The sequence below is a fragment of the Garra rufa genome, chromosome 1 (genome assembly GCF_049309525.1).
Source record: "Garra rufa chromosome 1, GarRuf1.0, whole genome shotgun sequence".
Lineage (NCBI taxonomy): Eukaryota > Metazoa > Chordata > Actinopteri > Cypriniformes > Cyprinidae > Garra > Garra rufa.
The window spans coordinates 66815783-66835256 of NC_133361.1; the positions used below are offsets into that span (position 1 = coordinate 66815783).

Genomic DNA, 19474 nt, shown 5'->3' on the forward strand with positions numbered 1-19474 from the left:
CTTGGACTGTTTTTAGGGTATGGACAAATGAACTGTATTCTTTTAACAGCGTTTACCTCGTTTTATCGTGTTGTTTTAAAGTCTTTTATGTGAACCTTGTAAATAAACCAAATCTATTTAAACCAATCTTCTTTTATGTCTCATTCTTTTAACCACTAGTCACCTCTCACAGTTAAATCTGATCCCATTTTAGTCTTGTAACTCGGCTGATAAGGCCGATTGTTACACTTGGATGGGAGACCGCCTGGGAATACCAGGTGCTGTAAGCTTTTGCCTTTTCTTCACTATTTATATAATATGCTGGCTTTTACGGAGGCTGATCTTTAAATGGCCCACTTTTTGGAGCAGCCCTCGCTTACGGCCATACCGCGCTGAGAGCGCCCGATCTCGTCTGATCTCGGAAGCTAAGCAGCGTCGGGCCTGCTTAGTACTTGGATGGGAGACCGCCTGGGAATACCAGGTGCTGTAAGCTTTTGCCTTTTCTTCACTATTTATATAATATGCTGGCTTTTAGAAAGACGTGTTTTACCGCTCTATTTATTACAATCATTTAAATGTATTATAGAGTTTTAAGTGTTTTACATGTTTTTTAGGCCATTTTATTACTCTTAACATTTTAAGTGAGTGTGTGTCTTTAAAAAATGGATGGTTGGCCTGCCATGTGACTAGACACATGACAGGAAGCAGGAAGTACAACTGTATAAGGCAAGGCAAGGCAAGTTTATTTATATAGCACATTTCATACACAATGGTAATTCAAAGTGCTGTACATAAAAAGGAATTAAAATCACAATAGCATAAAAATTTAAAATAATAATAAAAACAAAATTAAGAACATTTAAGATGATTTAAAAAAAAGAAAAGAAAATGATTTCAAATTAATTAATACAGTAAAATGATTATGCATAAAATAATGCAAACTGTTCGGACGTAGCACAGTGCTCATTCAATAAATGCACAACTAAACAGGTGAGTTTTGAGTCTGCATTTAAATGTGGCTAATGTATTAGCACATCTGATCTCTTCTGGAAGCTGATTCCAACTGCGGGCGGCATAATAGCTAAAAGCGGATTCCCCTTGTTTTGTGTGAACCCTTGATATTACTAACTGACTCGATCCTAGTGATCTGAGTTGTCTGTTAGGTTTATATTCAGTGAGCATATCTGCAATGTATGTAGGTCCTAGGCCATTGAGTGCTTTATAAACAAGTAAAAGTACTTTAAAATCTATCCTAAACATAACTGGAAGCCAGTGTAAGGACCTAAGGACTGGTGTGATATGCTCTGATTTTTTGGTTCTAGTCAGAATCCTGGCAGCAGCGTTCTGTATGAGCTGCAGCTGTCTAATGGTCTTCTTGGGAAGGCCGGTGAGGAGACCATTACAATAGTCCACCCTGCTGGTGATAAAGGCATGAACAAGTTTCTCCAGATCTTGGCGGGAAACAAAACATCTAATTCTTGTAATGTTTTTGAGTTGATAGTATGCTAGTTTAGTTACTGCTTTAACATGACTACTGAAACTGAGGTCTGACTCCAGAATCACACCCAGATTCTTGACTTGATTTTTTGTTTTTTGACCCCTAGTGTCAAGGTACGCATTTACCTTATGAACTTCATCTTTGTTTCCAAATGCAATGACTTCCGTTTTCTCCTTGTTTAACTGTAAAAAGTTTTGGCACATCCAACTGTTAATTTCATCAATGCATTGGCAGAGAGAGTCAATGGGGCTGTAGTCATTTGGCGATAAGGCTAGGTAAATCTGGGTATCATCTGCATAGCTGTGATATGCAATTTTGTTCTTTCTCATTATTTGACTTAGTGGGAGCATATACAGGCTGAACAACAGCGGCGCTAGAATTGAGCCTTGTGGGACTCCGCATGTCATGGACGTCCACTTAGACTTATGTTCTCCTATACTCACATAATAGCCTCTCCCTTCTAAGTATGACCTGAACCAATTTAGAACCATCCCAGAAAGCCCGACCCAGTTTTCCAGTCTATCTAGCAGAATGTTGTGATCGACAGTGTCGAACGCAGCACTGAGATCTAGTAATACCAGCACTGATATTTTGCCAGAATCTGAATTTAGGCGAATATCATTTATTATCTTTATGAGCGCTGTCTCTGTGCTATGATGTTGTCTGAAGCCAGATTGGAAGTGGTCCAGGTATCCATTTGAGTTTATGTAGTGATTCAGCTGATTGAAAACAACCTTTTCAATAATCTTTCCTATAAAAGGAAGATTTGATATTGGTCTATAGTTGCTCAATATGGTGTTATCAAGATTTTTCTTTTTCAGAAGGGGCTTAACGGCTGCAGTTTTCAGGGAGTTTGGAAAAGTCCCAGAAAGAAGTGAGGTGTTCACCACTTTTAAAAGATCTGCTTCTAAACAGCTAAGCACACTTTTGAAAAAAGATGTAGGAAGTGTGTCAAGGGGGCAGGTTGACGATTTGAGGTGCTGTACTGTTTCTTCCAAAATGTTGCTATCTATTTCTTCAAAAGTAGACATAATGACTTCTTTTTGAAATTGCGGTCGAATCTGTCTGACCTCTGCATAACTTGAGGATGTGCTAATTGTCTTTCTGATATTATTGATCTTCTCAGAAAAGAAGGAAGCAAACTCATCGCACTTGCTGTCAGAGAGCAGTTCACTAGGGATCTGACTAGGGGGGTTTGTTAGTCTCTCAACAGTAGCAAAAAGAGTGCGAGTGTTCTTTAAGTTGCTGTTTATAAGGTTTGAGAAGAATGTTTGTCTAGCTTTACCTAGTTCAACATTGAAAGCATGAAGGCTGTCTTTATAGATGCTATAGTGAATTTCAAGTTTTGTCTTCCGCCACATCCGCTCAGCTCAGCTCAGCTCAGCTTATAAGAGAGCAGCATGACAAACAAAGGACAGTCACCAAACTGTTGGATTGAGGAGTTGCTAATTTTAGAGCTCACCTTTCCATTCACCACCTGCAAACTTTGGATTACACTTTCTGTGGATTGTATATACACCGGTGGACACTCACATTGGACTTATCAACACACTGGGATTCTTGGACTGTTTTTAGGGTATGGACAAATGAACTGTATTCTTTTAACAGCGTTTACCTCGTTTTATCGTGTTGTTTTAAAGTCTTTTATGTGAACCTTGTAAATAAACCAAATCTATTTAAACCAATCTTCTTTTATGTCTCATTCTTTTAACCACTAGTCACCTCTCACAGTTAAATCTAATCCCATTTTAGTCTTGTAACTCGGCTGATAAGGCCGATTGTTACACTTGGATGGGAGACCGCCTGGGAATACCAGGTGCTGTAAGCTTTTGCCTTTTCTTCACTATTTATATAATATGCTGGCTTTTACGGAGGCTGATCTTTAAATGGCCCACTTTTTGGAGCAGCCCTCGCTTACGGCCATACCGCGCTGAGAGCGCCCGATCTCGTCTGATCTCGGAAGCTAAGCAGCGTCGGGCCTGCTTAGTACTTGGATGGGAGACCGCCTGGGAATACCAGGTGCTGTAAGCTTTTGCCTTTTCTTCACTATTTATATAATATGCTGGCTTTTAGAAAGACGTGTTTTACCGCTCTATTTATTACAATCATTTAAATGTATTATAGAGTTTTAAGTGTTTTACATGTTTTTTAGGCCATTTTATTACTCTTAACATTTTAAGTGAGTGTGTGTCTTTAAAAAATGGATGGTTGGCCTGCCATGTGACTAGACACATGACAGGAAGCAGGAAGTACAACTGTATAAGAGAGCAGCATGACAAACAAAGGACAGTCACCAAACTGTTGGATTGAGGAGTTGCTAATTTTAGAGCTCACCTTTCCATTCACCACCTGCAAACTTTGGATTACACTTTCTGTGGATTGTATATACACCGGTGGACACTCACATTGGACTTATCAACACACTGGGATTCTTGGACTGTTTTTAGGGTATGGACAAATGAACTGTATTGTTTTAACAGCGTTTACCTCATTTTATCGTGTTGTTTTAAAGTCTTTTATGTGAACCTTGTAAATAAACCAAATCTATTTAAACCAATCTTCTTTTATGTCTCATTCTTTTAACCACTAGTCATCTCTCACAGTTAAATCTGACCCCATTTTAGTCTTGTAACTCGGCTGATAAGGCCGATTGTTACACTTGGATGGGAGACCGCCTGGGAATACCAGGTGCTGTAAGCTTTTGCCTTTTCTTCACTATTTATATAATATGCTGGCTTTTACGGAGGCTGATCTTTAAATAGCCCACTTTTTGGAGCAGCCCTCGCTTACGGCCATACCGCGCTGAGAGCGCCCGATCTCGTCTGATCTTGGAAGCTAAGCAGCGTCGGGCCTGCTTAGTACTTGGATGGGAGACCGCCTGGGAATACCAGGTGCTGTAAGCTTTTGCCTTTTCTTCACTATTTATATAATATGCTGGCTTTTAGAAAGACGTGTTTTACCGCTCTATTTATTACAATCATTTAAATGTATTATAGAGTTTTAAGTGTTTTACATGTTTTTTAGGCCATTTTATTACTCTTAACATTTTAAGTGAGTGTGTGTCTTTAAAAAATGGATGGTTGGCCTGCCATGTGACTAGACACATGACAGGAAGCAGGAAGTACAACTGTATAAGAGAGCAGCATGACAAACAAAGGACAGTCACCAAACTGTTGGATTGAGGAGTTGCTAATTTTAGAGCTCACCTTTCCATTCACCACCTGCAAACTTTGGATTACACTTTCTGTGGATTGTATATACACCGGTGGACACTCACATTGGACTTATCAACACACTGGGATTCTTGGACTGTTTTTAGGGTATGGACAAATGAACTGTATTCTTTTAACAGCGTTTACCTCGTTTTATCGTGTTGTTTTAAAGTCTTTTATGTGAACCTTGTAAATAAACCAAATCTATTTAAACCAATCTTCTTTTATGTCTCATTCTTTTAACCACTAGTCACCTCTCACAGTTAAATCTGATCCCATTTTAGTCTTGTAACTCGGCTGATAAGGCCGATTGTTACACTTGGATGGGAGACCGCCTGGGAATACCAGGTGCTGTAAGCTTTTGCCTTTTCTTCACTATTTATATAATATGCTGGCTTTTACGGAGGCTGATCTTTAAATGGCCCACTTTTTGGAGCAGCCCTCGCTTACGGCCATACCGCGCTGAGAGCGCCCGATCTCGTCTGATCTCGGAAGCTAAGCAGCGTCGGGCCTGCTTAGTACTTGGATGGGAGACCGCCTGGGAATACCAGGTGCTGTAAGCTTTTGCCTTTTCTTCACTATTTATATAATATGCTGGCTTTTAGAAAGACGTGTTTTACCGCTCTATTTATTACAATCATTTAAATGTATTATAGAGTTTTAAGTGTTTTACATGTTTTTTAGGCCATTTTATTACTCTTAACATTTTAAGTGAGTGTGTGTCTTTAAAAAATGGATGGTTGGCCTGCCATGTGACTAGACACATGACAGGAAGCAGGAAGTACAACTGTATAAGAGAGCAGCATGACAAACAAAGGACAGTCACCAAACTGTTGGATTGAGGAGTTGCTAATTTTAGAGCTCACCTTTCCATTCACCACCTGCAAACTTTGGATTACACTTTCTGTGGATTGTATATACACCGGTGGACACTCACATTGGACTTATCAACACACTGGGATTCTTGGACTGTTTTTAGGGTATGGACAAATGAACTGTATTCTTTTAACAGCGTTTACCTCGTTTTATCGTGTTGTTTTAAAGTCTTTTATGTGAACCTTGTAAATAAACCAAATCTATTTAAACCAATCTTCTTTTATGTCTCATTCTTTTAACCACTAGTCATCTCTCACAGTTAAATCTGACCCCATTTTAGTCTTGTAACTCGGCTGATAAGGCCGATTGTTACACTTGGATGGGAGACCGCCTGGGAATACCAGGTGCTGTAAGCTTTTGCCTTTTCTTCACTATTTATATAATATGCTGGCTTTTACGGAGGCTGATCTTTAAATAGCCCACTGTTTGGAGCAGCCCTCGCTTACGGCCATACCGCGCTGAGAGCGCCCGATCTCGTCTGATCTCGGAAGCTAAGCAGCGTCGGGCCTGCTTAGTACTTGGATGGGAGACCGCCTGGGAATACCAGGTGCTGTAAGCTTTTGCCTTTTCTTCACTATTTATATAATATGCTGGCTTTTACGGAGGCTGATCTTTAAATGGCCCACTTTTTGGAGCAGCCCTCGCTTACGGCCATACCGCGCTGAGAGCGCCCGATCTCGTCTGATCTCGGAAGCTAAGCAGCGTCGGGCCTGCTTAGTACTTGGATGGGAGACCGCCTGGGAATACCAGGTGCTGTAAGCTTTTGCCTTTTCTTCACTATTTATATAATATGCTGGCTTTTAGAAAGACGTGTTTTACCGCTCTATTTATTACAATCATTTAAATGTATTATAGAGTTTTAAGTGTTTTACATGTTTTTTAGGCCATTTTATTACTCTTAACATTTTAAGTGAGTGTGTGTCTTTAAAAAATGGATGGTTGGCCTGCCATGTGACTAGACACATGACAGGAAGCAGGAAGTACAACTGTATAAGAGAGCAGCATGACAAACAAAGGACAGTCACCAAACTGTTGGATTGAGGAGTTGCTAATTTTAGAGCTCACCTTTCCATTCACCACCTGCAAACTTTGGATTACACTTTCTGTGGATTGTATATACACCGGTGGACACTCACATTGGACTTATCAACACACTGGGATTCTTGGACTGTTTTTAGGGTATGGACAAATGAACTGTATTCTTTTAACAGCGTTTACCTCGTTTTATCGTGTTGTTTTAAAGTCTTTTATGTGAACCTTGTAAATAAACCAAATCTATTTAAACCAATCTTCTTTTATGTCTCATTCTTTTAACCACTAGTCACCTCTCACAGTTAAATCTAATCCCATTTTAGTCTTGTAACTCGGCTGATAAGGCCGATTGTTACACTTGGATGGGAGACCGCCTGGGAATACCAGGTGCTGTAAGCTTTTGCCTTTTCTTCACTATTTATATAATATGCTGGCTTTTACGGAGGCTGATCTTTAAATGGCCCACTTTTTGGAGCAGCCCTCGCTTACGGCCATACCGCGCTGAGAGCGCCCGATCTCGTCTGATCTCGGAAGCTAAGCAGCGTCGGGCCTGCTTAGTACTTGGATGGGAGACCGCCTGGGAATACCAGGTGCTGTAAGCTTTTGCCTTTTCTTCACTATTTATATAATATGCTGGCTTTTAGAAAGACGTGTTTTACCGCTCTATTTATTACAATCATTTAAATGTATTATAGAGTTTTAAGTGTTTTACATGTTTTTTAGGCCATTTTATTACTCTTAACATTTTAAGTGAGTGTGTGTCTTTAAAAAATGGATGGTTGGCCTGCCATGTGACTAGACACATGACAGGAAGCAGGAAGTACAACTGTATAAGAGAGCAGCATGACAAACAAAGGACAGTCACCAAACTGTTGGATTGAGGAGTTGCTAATTTTAGAGCTCACCTTTCCATTCACCACCTGCAAACTTTGGATTACACTTTCTGTGGATTGTATATACACCGGTGGACACTCACATTGGACTTATCAACACACTGGGATTCTTGGACTGTTTTTAGGGTATGGACAAATGAACTGTATTCTTTTAACAGCGTTTACCTCGTTTTATCGTGTTGTTTTAAAGTCTTTTATGTGAACCTTGTAAATAAACCAAATCTATTTAAACCAATCTTCTTTTATGTCTCATTCTTTTAACCACTAGTCATCTCTCACAGTTAAATCTGACCCCATTTTAGTCTTGTAACTCGGCTGATAAGGCCGATTGTTACACTTGGATGGGAGACCGCCTGGGAATACCAGGTGCTGTAAGCTTTTGCCTTTTCTTCACTATTTATATAATATGCTGGCTTTTACGGAGGCTGATCTTTAAATAGCCCACTGTTTGGAGCAGCCCTCGCTTACGGCCATACCGCGCTGAGAGCGCCCGATCTCGTCTGATCTCGGAAGCTAAGCAGCGTCGGGCCTGCTTAGTGCTTGGATGGGAGACCGCCTGGGAATACCAGGTGCTGTAAGCTTTTGCCTTTTCTTCACTATTTATATAATATGCTGGCTTTTACGGAGGCTGATCTTTAAATGGCCCACTTTTTGGAGCAGCCCTCGCTTACGGCCATACCGCGCTGAGAGCGCCCGATCTCGTCTGATCTCGGAAGCTAAGCAGCGTCGGGCCTGCTTAGTACTTGGATGGGAGACCGCCTGGGAATACCAGGTGCTGTAAGCTTTTGCCTTTTCTTCACTATTTATATAATATGCTGGCTTTTAGAAAGACGTGTTTTACCGCTCTATTTATTACAATCATTTAAATGTATTATAGAGTTTTAAGTGTTTTACATGTTTTTTAGGCCATTTTATTACTCTTAACATTTTAAGTGAGTGTGTGTCTTTAAAAAATGGATGGTTGGCCTGCCATGTGACTAGACACATGACAGGAAGCAGGAAGTACAACTGTATAAGAGAGCAGCATGACAAACAAAGGACAGTCACCAAACTGTTGGATTGAGGAGTTGCTAATTTTAGAGCTCACCTTTCCATTCACCACCTGCAAACTTTGGATTACACTTTCTGTGGATTGTATATACACCGGTGGACACTCACATTGGACTTATCAACACACTGGGATTCTTGGACTGTTTTTAGGGTATGGACAAATGAACTGTATTCTTTTAACAGCGTTTACCTCGTTTTATCGTGTTGTTTTAAAGTCTTTTATGTGAACCTTGTAAATAAACCAAATCTATTTAAACCAATCTTCTTTTATGTCTCATTCTTTTAACCACTAGTCATCTCTCACAGTTAAATCTGACCCCATTTTAGTCTTGTAACTCGGCTGATAAGGCCGATTGTTACACTTGGATGGGAGACCGCCTGGGAATACCAGGTGCTGTAAGCTTTTGCCTTTTCTTCACTATTTATATAATATGCTGGCTTTTACGGAGGCTGATCTTTAAATAGCCCACTGTTTGGAGCAGCCCTCGCTTACGGCCATACCGCGCTGAGAGCGCCCGATCTCGTCTGATCTCGGAAGCTAAGCAGCGTCGGGCCTGCTTAGTACTTGGATGGGAGACCGCCTGGGAATACCAGGTGCTGTAAGCTTTTGCCTTTTCTTCACTATTTATATAATATGCTGGCTTTTACGGAGGCTGATCTTTAAATGGCCCACTTTTTGGAGCAACCCTCGCTTACGGCCATACCGCGCTGAGAGCGCCCGATCTCGTCTGATCTCGGAAGCTAAGCAGCGTCGGGCCTGCTTAGTACTTGGATGGGAGACCGCCTGGGAATACCAGGTGCTGTAAGCTTTTGCCTTTTCTTCACTATTTATATAATATGCTGGCTTTTAGAAAGACGTGTTTTACCGCTCTATTTATTACAATCATTTAAATGTATTATAGAGTTTTAAGTGTTTTACATGTTTTTTAGGCCATTTTATTACTCTTAACATTTTAAGTGAGTGTGTGTCTTTAAAAAATGGATGGTTGGCCTGCCATGTGACTAGACACATGACAGGAAGCAGGAAGTACAACTGTATAAGAGAGCAGCATGACAAACAAAGGACAGTCACCAAACTGTTGGATTGAGGAGTTGCTAATTTTAGAGCTCACCTTTCCATTCACCACCTGCAAACTTTGGATTACACTTTCTGTGGATTGTATATACACCGGTGGACACTCACATTGGACTTATCAACACACTGGGATTCTTGGACTGTTTTTAGGGTATGGACAAATGAACTGTATTCTTTTAACAGCGTTTACCTCGTTTTATCGTGTTGTTTTAAAGTCTTTTATGTGAACCTTGTAAATAAACCAAATCTATTTAAACCAATCTTCTTTTATGTCTCATTCTTTTAACCACTAGTCATCTCTCACAGTTAAATCTGACCCCATTTTAGTCTTGTAACTCGGCTGATAAGGCCGATTGTTACACTTGGATGGGAGACCGCCTGGGAATACCAGGTGCTGTAAGCTTTTGCCTTTTCTTCACTATTTATATAATATGCTGGCTTTTACGGAGGCTGATCTTTAAATAGCCCACTGTTTGGAGCAGCCCTCGCTTACGGCCATACCGCGCTGAGAGCGCCCGATCTCGTCTGATCTCGGAAGCTAAGCAGCGTCGGGCCTGCTTAGTACTTGGATGGGAGACCGCCTGGGAATACCAGGTGCTGTAAGCATTTTTCTTCACTATTTATATAATATGCTGGCTTTTAGAAAGACGTGTTTTACCGCTCTATTTATTACAATCATTTAAATGTATTATAGAGTTTTAAGTGTTTTACATGTTTTTTAGGCCATTTTATTACTCTTAACATTTTAAGTGAGTGTGTGTCTTTAAAAAATGGATGGTTGGCCTGCCATGTGACTAGACACATGACAGGAAGCAGGAAGTACAACTGTATAAGAGAGCAGCATGACAAACAAAGGACAGTCACCAAACTGTTGGATTGAGGAGTTGCTAATTTTAGAGCTCACCTTTCCATTCACCACCTGCAAACTTTGGATTACACTTTCTGTGGATTGTATATACACCGGTGGACACTCACATTGGACTTATCAACACACTGGGATTCTTGGACTGTTTTTAGGGTATGGACAAATGAACTGTATTGTTTTAACAGCGTTTACCTCATTTTATCGTGTTGTTTTAAAGTCTTTTATGTGAACCTTGTAAATAAACCAAATCTATTTAAACCAATCTTCTTTTATGTCTCATTCTTTTAACCACTAGTCATCTCTCACAGTTAAATCTGACCCCATTTTAGTCTTGTAACTCGGCTGATAAGGCCGATTGTTACACTTGGATGGGAGACCGCCTGGGAATACCAGGTGCTGTAAGCTTTTGCCTTTTCTTCACTATTTATATAATATGCTGGCTTTTACGGAGGCTGATCTTTAAATAGCCCACTGTTTGGAGCAGCCCTCGCTTACGGCCATACCGCGCTGAGAGCGCCCGATCTCGTCTGATCTCGGAAGCTAAGCAGCGTCGGGCCTGCTTAGTACTTGGATGGGAGACCGCCTGGGAATACCAGGTGCTGTAAGCTTTTGCCTTTTCTTCACTATTTATATAATATGCTGGCTTTTACGGAGGCTGATCTTTAAATGGCCCACTTTTTGGAGCAACCCTCGCTTACGGCCATACCGCGCTGAGAGCGCCCGATCTCGTCTGATCTCGGAAGCTAAGCAGCGTCGGGCCTGCTTAGTACTTGGATGGGAGACCGCCTGGGAATACCAGGTGCTGTAAGCTTTTGCCTTTTCTTCACTATTTATATAATATGCTGGCTTTTAGAAAGACGTGTTTTACCGCTCTATTTATTACAATCATTTAAATGTATTATAGAGTTTTAAGTGTTTTACATGTTTTTTAGGCCATTTTATTACTCTTAACATTTTAAGTGAGTGTGTGTCTTTAAAAAATGGATGGTTGGCCTGCCATGTGACTAGACACATGACAGGAAGCAGGAAGTACAACTGTATAAGAGAGCAGCATGACAAACAAAGGACAGTCACCAAACTGTTGGATTGAGGAGTTGCTAATTTTAGAGCTCACCTTTCCATTCACCACCTGCAAACTTTGGATTACACTTTCTGTGGATTGTATATACACCGGTGGACACTCACATTGGACTTATCAACACACTGGGATTCTTGGACTGTTTTTAGGGTATGGACAAATGAACTGTATTCTTTTAACAGCGTTTACCTCGTTTTATCGTGTTGTTTTAAAGTCTTTTATGTGAACCTTGTAAATAAACCAAATCTATTTAAACCAATCTTCTTTTATGTCTCATTCTTTTAACCACTAGTCATCTCTCACAGTTAAATCTGACCCCATTTTAGTCTTGTAACTCGGCTGATAAGGCCGATTGTTACACTTGGATGGGAGACCGCCTGGGAATACCAGGTGCTGTAAGCTTTTGCCTTTTCTTCACTATTTATATAATATGCTGGCTTTTACGGAGGCTGATCTTTAAATAGCCCACTGTTTGGAGCAGCCCTCGCTTACGGCCATACCGCGCTGAGAGCGCCCGATCTCGTCTGATCTCGGAAGCTAAGCAGCGTCGGGCCTGCTTAGTACTTGGATGGGAGACCGCCTGGGAATACCAGGTGCTGTAAGCATTTTTCTTCACTATTTATATAATATGCTGGCTTTTAGAAAGACGTGTTTTACCGCTCTATTTATTACAATCATTTAAATGTATTATAGAGTTTTAAGTGTTTTACATGTTTTTTAGGCCATTTTATTACTCTTAACATTTTAAGTGAGTGTGTGTCTTTAAAAAATGGATGGTTGGCCTGCCATGTGACTAGACACATGACAGGAAGCAGGAAGTACAACTGTATAAGAGAGCAGCATGACAAACAAAGGACAGTCACCAAACTGTTGGATTGAGGAGTTGCTAATTTTAGAGCTCACCTTTCCATTCACCACCTGCAAACTTTGGATTACACTTTCTGTGGATTGTATATACACCGGTGGACACTCACATTGGACTTATCAACACACTGGGATTCTTGGACTGTTTTTAGGGTATGGACAAATGAACTGTATTGTTTTAACAGCGTTTACCTCATTTTATCGTGTTGTTTTAAAGTCTTTTATGTGAACCTTGTAAATAAACCAAATCTATTTAAACCAATCTTCTTTTATGTCTCATTCTTTTAACCACTAGTCATCTCTCACAGTTAAATCTGACCCCATTTTAGTCTTGTAACTCGGCTGATAAGGCCGATTGTTACACTTGGATGGGAGACCGCCTGGGAATACCAGGTGCTGTAAGCTTTTGCCTTTTCTTCACTATTTATATAATATGCTGGCTTTTACGGAGGCTGATCTTTAAATAGCCCACTGTTTGGAGCAGCCCTCGCTTACGGCCATACCGCGCTGAGAGCGCCCGATCTCGTCTGATCTCGGAAGCTAAGCAGCGTCGGGCCTGCTTAGTACTTGGATGGGAGACCGCCTGGGAATACCAGGTGCTGTAAGCTTTTGCCTTTTCTTCACTATTTATATAATATGCTGGCTTTTACGGAGGCTGATCTTTAAATGGCCCACTTTTTGGAGCAACCCTCGCTTACGGCCATACCGCGCTGAGAGCGCCCGATCTCGTCTGATCTCGGAAGCTAAGCAGCGTCGGGCCTGCTTAGTACTTGGATGGGAGACCGCCTGGGAATACCAGGTGCTGTAAGCTTTTGCCTTTTCTTCACTATTTATATAATATGCTGGCTTTTAGAAAGACGTGTTTTACCGCTCTATTTATTACAATCATTTAAATGTATTATAGAGTTTTAAGTGTTTTACATGTTTTTTAGGCCATTTTATTACTCTTAACATTTTAAGTGAGTGTGTGTCTTTAAAAAATGGATGGTTGGCCTGCCATGTGACTAGACACATGACAGGAAGCAGGAAGTACAACTGTATAAGAGAGCAGCATGACAAACAAAGGACAGTCACCAAACTGTTGGATTGAGGAGTTGCTAATTTTAGAGCTCACCTTTCCATTCACCACCTGCAAACTTTGGATTACACTTTCTGTGGATTGTATATACACCGGTGGACACTCACATTGGACTTATCAACACACTGGGATTCTTGGACTGTTTTTAGGGTATGGACAAATGAACTGTATTCTTTTAACAGCGTTTACCTCGTTTTATCGTGTTGTTTTAAAGTCTTTTATGTGAACCTTGTAAATAAACCAAATCTATTTAAACCAATCTTCTTTTATGTCTCATTCTTTTAACCACTAGTCATCTCTCACAGTTAAATCTGACCCCATTTTAGTCTTGTAACTCGGCTGATAAGGCCGATTGTTACACTTGGATGGGAGACCGCCTGGGAATACCAGGTGCTGTAAGCTTTTGCCTTTTCTTCACTATTTATATAATATGCTGGCTTTTACGGAGGCTGATCTTTAAATAGCCCACTGTTTGGAGCAGCCCTCGCTTACGGCCATACCGCGCTGAGAGCGCCCGATCTCGTCTGATCTCGGAAGCTAAGCAGCGTCGGGCCTGCTTAGTACTTGGATGGGAGACCGCCTGGGAATACCAGGTGCTGTAAGCATTTTTCTTCACTATTTATATAATATGCTGGCTTTTAGAAAGACGTGTTTTACCGCTCTATTTATTACAATCATTTAAATGTATTATAGAGTTTTAAGTGTTTTACATGTTTTTTAGGCCATTTTATTACTCTTAACATTTTAAGTGAGTGTGTGTCTTTAAAAAATGGATGGTTGGCCTGCCATGTGACTAGACACATGACAGGAAGCAGGAAGTACAACTGTATAAGAGAGCAGCATGACAAACAAAGGACAGTCACCAAACTGTTGGATTGAGGAGTTGCTAATTTTAGAGCTCACCTTTCCATTCACCACCTGCAAACTTTGGATTACACTTTCTGTGGATTGTATATACACCGGTGGACACTCACATTGGACTTATCAACACACTGGGATTCTTGGACTGTTTTTAGGGTATGGACAAATGAACTGTATTGTTTTAACAGCGTTTACCTCATTTTATCGTGTTGTTTTAAAGTCTTTTATGTGAACCTTGTAAATAAACCAAATCTATTTAAACCAATCTTCTTTTATGTCTCATTGTTTTAACCACTAGTCATCTCTCACAGTTAAATCTGACCCCATTTTAGTCTTGTAACTCGGCTGATAAGGCCGATTGTTACACTTGGATGGGAGACCGCCTGGGAATACCAGGTGCTGTAAGCTTTTGCCTTTTCTTCACTATTTATATAATATGCTGGCTTTTACGGAGGCTGATCTTTAAATGGCCCACTTTTTGGAGCAGCCCTCGCTTACGGCCATACCGCGCTGAGAGCGCCCGATCTCGTCTGATCTCGGAAGCTAAGCAGCGTCGGGCCTGCTTAGTACTTGGATGGGAGACCGCCTGGGAATACCAGGTGCTGTAAGCTTTTGCCTTTTCTTCACTATTTATATAATATGCTGGCTTTTAGAAAGACGTGTTTTACCGCTCTATTTATTACAATCATTTAAATGTATTATAGAGTTTTAAGTGTTTTACATGTTTTTTAGGCCATTTTATTACTCTTAACATTTTAAGTGAGTGTGTGTCTTTAAAAAATGGATGGTTGGCCTGCCATGTGACTAGACACATGACAGGAAGCAGGAAGTACAACTGTATAAGAGAGCAGCATGACAAACAAAGGACAGTCACCAAACTGTTGGATTGAGGAGTTGCTAATTTTAGAGCTCACCTTTCCATTCACCACCTGCAAACTTTGGATTACACTTTCTGTGGATTGTATATACACCGGTGGACACTCACATTGGACTTATCAACACACTGGGATTCTTGGACTGTTTTTAGGGTATGGACAAATGAACTGTATTCTTTTAACAGCGTTTACCTCGTTTTATCGTGTTGTTTTAAAGTCTTTTATGTGAACCTTGTAAATAAACCAAATCTATTTAAACCAATCTTCTTTTATGTCTCATTCTTTTAACCACTAGTCACCTCTCACAGTTAAATCTGATCCCATTTTAGTCTTGTAACTCGGCTGATAAGGCCGATTGTTACACTTGGATGGGAGACCGCCTGGGAATACCAGGTGCTGTAAGCTTTTGCCTTTTCTTCACTATTTATATAATATGCTGGCTTTTACGGAGGCTGATCTTTAAATGGCCCACTTTTTGGAGCAGCCCTCGCTTACGGCCATACCGCGCTGAGAGTGCCCGATCTCGTCTGATCTCGGAAGCTAAGCAGCGTCGGGCCTGCTTAGTACTTGGATGGGACACCGCCTGGGAATACCAGGTGCTGTAAGCTTTTGCCTTTTCTTCACTATTTATATAATATGCTGGCTTTTAGAAAGACGTGTTTTACCGCTCTATTTATTACAATCATTTAAATGTATTATAGAGTTTTAAGTGTTTTACATGTTTTTTAGGCCATTTTATTACTCTTAACATTTTAAGTGAGTGTGTGTCTTTAAAAAATGGATGGTTGGCCTGCCATGTGACTAGACACATGACAGGAAGCAGGAAGTACAACTGTATAAGAGAGCAGCATGACAAACAAAGGACAGTCACCAAACTGTTGGATTGAGGAGTTGCTAATTTTAGAGCTCACCTTTCCATTCACCACCTGCAAACTTTGGATTACACTTTCTGTGGATTGTATATACACCGGTGGACACTCACATTGGACTTATCAACACACTGGGATTCTTGGACTGTTTTTAGGGTATGGACAAATGAACTGTATTCTTTTAACAGCGTTTACCTCGTTTTATCGTGTTGTTTTAAAGTCTTTTATGTGAACCTTGTAAATAAACCAAATCTATTTAAACCAATCTTCTTTTATGTCTCATTCTTTTAACCACTAGTCACCTCTCACAGTTAAATCTAATCCCATTTTAGTCTTGTAACTCGGCTGATAAGGCCGATTGTTACACTTGGATGGGAGACCGCCTGGGAATACCAGGTGCTGTAAGCTTTTGCCTTTTCTTCACTATTTATATAATATGCTGGCTTTTACGGAGGCTGATCTTTAAATGGCCCACTTTTTGGAGCAGCCCTCGCTTACGGCCATACAGCGCTGAGAGCGCCCGATCTCGTCTGATCTCGGAAGCTAAGCACCGTCGGGCCTGCTTAGTACTTGGATGGGAGACCGCCTGGGAATACCAGGTGCTGTAAGCTTTTGCCTTTTCTTCACTATTTATATAATATGCTGGCTTTTAGAAAGACGTGTTTTACCGCTCTATTTATTACAATCATTTAAATGTATTATAGAGTTTTAAGTGTTTTACATGTTTTTTAGGCCATTTTATTACTCTTAACATTTTAAGTGAGTGTGTGTCTTTAAAAAATGGATGGTTGGCCTGCCATGTGACTAGACACATGACAGGAAGCAGGAAGTACAACTGTATAAGAGAGCAGCATGACAAACAAAGGACAGTCACCAAACTGTTGGATTGAGGAGTTGCTAATTTTAGAGCTCACCTTTCCATTCACCACCTGCAAACTTTGGATTACACTTTCTGTGGATTGTATATACACCGGTGGACACTCACATTGGACTTATCAACACACTGGGATTCTTGGACTGTTTTTAGGGTATGGACAAATGAACTGTATTCTTTTAACAGCGTTTACCTCGTTTTATCGTGTTGTTTTAAAGTCTTTTATGTGAACCTTGTAAATAAACCAAATCTATTTAAACCAATCTTCTTTTATGTCTCATTCTTTTAACCACTAGTCATCTCTCACAGTTAAATCTGACCCCATTTTAGTCTTGTAACTCGGCTGATAAGGCCGATTGTTACACTTGGATGGGAGACCGCCTGGGAATACCAGGTGCTGTAAGCTTTTGCCTTTTCTTCACTATTTATATAATATGCTGGCTTTTACGGAGGCTGATCTTTAAATAGCCCACTGTTTGGAGCAGCCCTCGCTTACGGCCATACCGCGCTGAGAGCGCCCGATCTCGTCTGATCTCGGAAGCTAAGCAGCGTCGGGCCTGCTTAGTACTTGGATGGGAGACCGCCTGGGAATACCAGGTGCTGTAAGCTTTTGCCTTTTCTTCACTATTTATATAATATGCTGGCTTTTACGGAGGCTGATCTTTAAATGGCCCACTTTTTGGAGCAGCCCTCGCTTACGGCCATACCGCGCTGAGAGCGCCCGATCTCGTCTGATCTCGGAAGCTAAGCAGCGTCGGGCCTGCTTAGTACTTGGATGGGAGACCGCCTGGGAATACCAGGTGCTGTAAGCTTTTGCCTTTTCTTCACTATTTATATAATATGCTGGCTTTTAGAAAGACGTGTTTTACCGCTCTATTTATTACAATCATTTAAATGTATTATAGAGTTTTAAGTGTTTTACATGTTTTTTAGGCCATTTTATTACTCTTAACATTTTAAGTGAGTGTGTGTCTTTAAAAAATGGATGGTTGGCCTGCCATGTGACTAGACACATGACAGGAAGCAGGAAGTACAACTGTATAAGAGAGCAGCATGACAAACAAAGGACAGTCACCAAACTGTTGGATTGAGGAGTTGCTAATTTTAGAGCTCACCTTTCCATTCACCACCTGCAAACTTTGGATTACACTTTCTGTGGATTGTATATACACCGGTGGACACTCACATTGGACTTATCAACACACTGGGATTCTTGGACTGTTTTTAGGGTATGGACAAATGAACTGTATTCTTTTAACAGCGTTTACCTCGTTTTATCGTGTTGTTTTAAAGTCTTTTATGTGAACCTTGTAAATAAACCAAATCTATTTAAACCAATCTTCTTTTATGTCTCATTCTTTTAACCACTAGTCATCTCTCACAGTTAAATCTGACCCCATTTTAGTCTTGTAACTCGGCTGATAAGGCCGATTGTTACACTTGGATGGGAGACCGCCTGGGAATACCAGGTGCTGTAAGCTTTTGCCTTTTCTTCACTATTTATATAATATGCTGGCTTTTACGGAGGCTGATCTTTAAATAGCCCACTGTTTGGAGCAGCCCTCGCTTACGGCCATACCGCGCTGAGAGCGCCCGATCTCGTCTGATCTCGGAAGCTAAGCAGCGTCGGGCCTGCTTAGTACTTGGATGGGAGACCGCCTGGGAATACCAGGTGCTGTAAGCATTTTTCTTCACTATTTATATAATATGCTGGCTTTTAGAAAGACGTGTTTTACCGCTCTATTTATTACAATCATTTAAATGTATTATAGAGTTTTAAGTGTTTTACATGTTTTTTAGGCCATTTTATTACTCTTAACATTTTAAGTGAGTGTGTGTCTTTAAAAAATGGATGGTTGGCCTGCCATGTGACTAGACACATGACAGGAAGCAGGAAGTACAACTGTATAAGAGAGCAGCATGACAAACAAAGGACAGTCACCAAACTGTTGGATTGAGGAGTTGCTAATTTTAGAGCTCACCTTTCCATTCACCACCTGCAAACTTTGGATTACACTTTCTGTGGATTGTATATACACCGGTGGACACTCACATTGGACTTATCAACACACTGGGATTCTTGGACTGTTTTTAGGGTATGGACAAATGAACTGTATTGTTTTAACAGCGTTTACCTCATTTTATCGTGTTGTTTTAAAGTCTTTTATGTGAACCTTGTAAATAAACCAAATCTATTTAAACCAATCTTCTTTTATGTCTCATTCTTTTAACCACTAGTCATCTCTCACAGTTAAATCTGACCCCATTTTAGTCTTGTAACTCGGCTGATAAGGCCGATTGTTACACTTGGATGGGAGACCGCCTGGGAATACCAGGTGCTGTAAGCTTTTGCCTTTTCTTCACTATTTATATAATATGCTGGCTTTTACGGAGGCTGATCTTTAAATAGCCCACTTTTTGGAGCAGCCCTCGCTTACGGCCATACCGCGCTGAGAGCGCCCGATCTCGTCTGATCTTGGAAGCTAAGCAGCGTC

General features: G+C 40.7%; 24 non-coding genes across 24 annotated transcripts; all 24 read left to right on the top strand.

Annotated features, from left to right (window-relative positions):
• Window positions 1-353: 353 nt before the first annotated feature.
• On the top strand, window positions 354-472 carry LOC141298821 (5S ribosomal RNA). The gene has a single exon (XR_012341656.1). It is a non-coding gene; the product is annotated as a 5S ribosomal RNA (ribosomal RNA).
• Window positions 473-3389: 2917 nt separating this feature from the next.
• On the top strand, window positions 3390-3508 carry LOC141298827 (5S ribosomal RNA). Its single transcript, XR_012341657.1, has one exon. It is a non-coding gene; the product is annotated as a 5S ribosomal RNA (ribosomal RNA).
• A 753-nt stretch (window positions 3509-4261) lies between these two features.
• LOC141317964 (5S ribosomal RNA) lies at window positions 4262-4380 on the top strand. The gene has a single exon (XR_012352309.1). It is a non-coding gene; the product is annotated as a 5S ribosomal RNA (ribosomal RNA).
• Window positions 4381-5133: 753 nt separating this feature from the next.
• On the top strand, window positions 5134-5252 carry LOC141298833 (5S ribosomal RNA). The gene has a single exon (XR_012341659.1). It is a non-coding gene; the product is annotated as a 5S ribosomal RNA (ribosomal RNA).
• Window positions 5253-6005: 753 nt separating this feature from the next.
• Window positions 6006-6124, top strand: LOC141298846 (5S ribosomal RNA). Its single transcript, XR_012341661.1, has one exon. It is a non-coding gene; the product is annotated as a 5S ribosomal RNA (ribosomal RNA).
• An 84-nt stretch (window positions 6125-6208) lies between these two features.
• On the top strand, window positions 6209-6327 carry LOC141298853 (5S ribosomal RNA). Its single transcript, XR_012341663.1, has one exon. It is a non-coding gene; the product is annotated as a 5S ribosomal RNA (ribosomal RNA).
• A 753-nt stretch (window positions 6328-7080) lies between these two features.
• Window positions 7081-7199, top strand: LOC141298861 (5S ribosomal RNA). The gene has a single exon (XR_012341665.1). It is a non-coding gene; the product is annotated as a 5S ribosomal RNA (ribosomal RNA).
• A 753-nt stretch (window positions 7200-7952) lies between these two features.
• LOC141318516 (5S ribosomal RNA) lies at window positions 7953-8071 on the top strand. The gene has a single exon (XR_012352828.1). It is a non-coding gene; the product is annotated as a 5S ribosomal RNA (ribosomal RNA).
• An 84-nt stretch (window positions 8072-8155) lies between these two features.
• On the top strand, window positions 8156-8274 carry LOC141298864 (5S ribosomal RNA). The gene has a single exon (XR_012341666.1). It is a non-coding gene; the product is annotated as a 5S ribosomal RNA (ribosomal RNA).
• Window positions 8275-9027: 753 nt separating this feature from the next.
• Window positions 9028-9146, top strand: LOC141298873 (5S ribosomal RNA). Its single transcript, XR_012341667.1, has one exon. It is a non-coding gene; the product is annotated as a 5S ribosomal RNA (ribosomal RNA).
• An 84-nt stretch (window positions 9147-9230) lies between these two features.
• Window positions 9231-9349, top strand: LOC141298888 (5S ribosomal RNA). Its single transcript, XR_012341669.1, has one exon. It is a non-coding gene; the product is annotated as a 5S ribosomal RNA (ribosomal RNA).
• Window positions 9350-10102: 753 nt separating this feature from the next.
• On the top strand, window positions 10103-10221 carry LOC141312372 (5S ribosomal RNA). Its single transcript, XR_012349225.1, has one exon. It is a non-coding gene; the product is annotated as a 5S ribosomal RNA (ribosomal RNA).
• A 748-nt stretch (window positions 10222-10969) lies between these two features.
• Window positions 10970-11088, top strand: LOC141298896 (5S ribosomal RNA). The gene has a single exon (XR_012341670.1). It is a non-coding gene; the product is annotated as a 5S ribosomal RNA (ribosomal RNA).
• An 84-nt stretch (window positions 11089-11172) lies between these two features.
• LOC141298903 (5S ribosomal RNA) lies at window positions 11173-11291 on the top strand. Its single transcript, XR_012341671.1, has one exon. It is a non-coding gene; the product is annotated as a 5S ribosomal RNA (ribosomal RNA).
• A 753-nt stretch (window positions 11292-12044) lies between these two features.
• Window positions 12045-12163, top strand: LOC141312383 (5S ribosomal RNA). The gene has a single exon (XR_012349226.1). It is a non-coding gene; the product is annotated as a 5S ribosomal RNA (ribosomal RNA).
• A 748-nt stretch (window positions 12164-12911) lies between these two features.
• LOC141298911 (5S ribosomal RNA) lies at window positions 12912-13030 on the top strand. Its single transcript, XR_012341672.1, has one exon. It is a non-coding gene; the product is annotated as a 5S ribosomal RNA (ribosomal RNA).
• Window positions 13031-13114: 84 nt separating this feature from the next.
• Window positions 13115-13233, top strand: LOC141298919 (5S ribosomal RNA). The gene has a single exon (XR_012341673.1). It is a non-coding gene; the product is annotated as a 5S ribosomal RNA (ribosomal RNA).
• Window positions 13234-13986: 753 nt separating this feature from the next.
• On the top strand, window positions 13987-14105 carry LOC141312405 (5S ribosomal RNA). The gene has a single exon (XR_012349228.1). It is a non-coding gene; the product is annotated as a 5S ribosomal RNA (ribosomal RNA).
• A 748-nt stretch (window positions 14106-14853) lies between these two features.
• LOC141298926 (5S ribosomal RNA) lies at window positions 14854-14972 on the top strand. The gene has a single exon (XR_012341674.1). It is a non-coding gene; the product is annotated as a 5S ribosomal RNA (ribosomal RNA).
• A 753-nt stretch (window positions 14973-15725) lies between these two features.
• Window positions 15726-15844, top strand: LOC141318574 (5S ribosomal RNA). Its single transcript, XR_012352882.1, has one exon. It is a non-coding gene; the product is annotated as a 5S ribosomal RNA (ribosomal RNA).
• A 753-nt stretch (window positions 15845-16597) lies between these two features.
• On the top strand, window positions 16598-16716 carry LOC141319238 (5S ribosomal RNA). Its single transcript, XR_012353506.1, has one exon. It is a non-coding gene; the product is annotated as a 5S ribosomal RNA (ribosomal RNA).
• Window positions 16717-17469: 753 nt separating this feature from the next.
• LOC141298934 (5S ribosomal RNA) lies at window positions 17470-17588 on the top strand. The gene has a single exon (XR_012341675.1). It is a non-coding gene; the product is annotated as a 5S ribosomal RNA (ribosomal RNA).
• An 84-nt stretch (window positions 17589-17672) lies between these two features.
• LOC141298941 (5S ribosomal RNA) lies at window positions 17673-17791 on the top strand. Its single transcript, XR_012341676.1, has one exon. It is a non-coding gene; the product is annotated as a 5S ribosomal RNA (ribosomal RNA).
• A 753-nt stretch (window positions 17792-18544) lies between these two features.
• LOC141312417 (5S ribosomal RNA) lies at window positions 18545-18663 on the top strand. Its single transcript, XR_012349229.1, has one exon. It is a non-coding gene; the product is annotated as a 5S ribosomal RNA (ribosomal RNA).
• Window positions 18664-19474: the final 811 nt, after the last annotated feature.